Genomic DNA, 1,410 nt, shown 5'->3' with positions numbered 1-1,410 from the left:
CCTTATCCTCATCCTAATCCTCATCCTATCCCCATCCTCATCCTCATTCTCATCCTCATCCTATCCCGATCCTCATCCTATCCTCATCCTCATCCTATCCTCATCTCATCCTCATCCTCATCCTCATCCTCATCGTATCCTCATCCTCATCTTCACCCTCATCATCATCCTCATCCTATCCCCATCCTCATCCTCTTCCTATCCACGTCCTCATCCTATCCTCATCCTAATCCTCATCCTCATCCACATCCTCATCCTATTCTCATCCTCATCCTCATCCTCGTCCTATCCTCGTCCTCATCCTCGTCCTCATCCTATCCTCTTCCTATCCTCATCATCATCCTATCCTCGTCCTGATCCTCATCCTCATCTTCATCGTATCCTCATCAGCATCCTCATCCTCATCCTATCCTCATCCTCATCCTCTTCCTATCCACGTCCTCATCCTATCCTCATCCTCATCCTCATCCTCATCCTCATCCTCATCCTCATTCTATCCTCATCCTCATCATATCCTCATCCTCGTCCTCCTCCTCCTCCTATCCTCTTCCTCATCCTATCCTCATCATCATCCTCATCCTATCCTCATTATCAACCTCATCCTCATCCTATCCACATGCTCATCCTATCCTCATGCTCATCATATGCTCATCCTCATCCTTTTCCTCATCCTATTCTTGTCCTCATCCTCATCCTATCCTCATCCTCATCATATCCTCATCCTCATCCTCGTCCTCATCCTATCCACTTCCTCATCCTATCGTCTTCCTCATCCTCATCCTATCCTCATCAACAACCTCATCCTCATTCTATCTACGTGCTCATCCTATCCTCATCCTCATCATATCCTCATCCTCATCCTATCCTCATCATATCCTCATCCTCATCCACGTCCTCATCGTATCCTCTTCCTTATCCTCATTCTCATCCTATCCTCATCCACGTCCTCATCCTCATCCTATCCTCATCCCCATCCTATCCTCATCCTAATCCTCATCCTCATCCTGATCCTCATCCTCATCCTTATCCTCATCCTCATCCTCGCACTCATCCTACCCTCATCCTATCCTCATCCTCATCCTCATCCTATCCTTATCCTCATCCAATCCACATCCTCATCCTCATCCTATCCGCATCCTCATACTCATCCTCATCCTCATCCTATCCTTCTCCTTCTCCTCATCCTCATCCTCATCCTATCCTCGTCCTCATCCTCATCCTCATCCTATCCTCATCATACTCTTCATCCACTTCCTCATCCTATCCTCGTCCTGATCCTCATCCTCATCTTCATCATATCCTCATCTTCATCGTATCCTCATCCTCATCCTCATCCTCAACCTATCCTCATCCTCAACCTATCCTCCTCATCATCCTCATCCTCATCCTCATCCTATCCTCATCCTATCC

The sequence above is a fragment of the Lupinus angustifolius genome, chromosome LG19 (assembly GCF_001865875.1).
Source record: "Lupinus angustifolius cultivar Tanjil chromosome LG19, LupAngTanjil_v1.0, whole genome shotgun sequence".
Taxonomy (NCBI): Eukaryota; Viridiplantae; Streptophyta; class Magnoliopsida; order Fabales; family Fabaceae; genus Lupinus; species Lupinus angustifolius.
The sequence above is the reverse complement of the archived record's forward strand: the minus strand, read 5'-3'. Positions refer to the sequence as shown.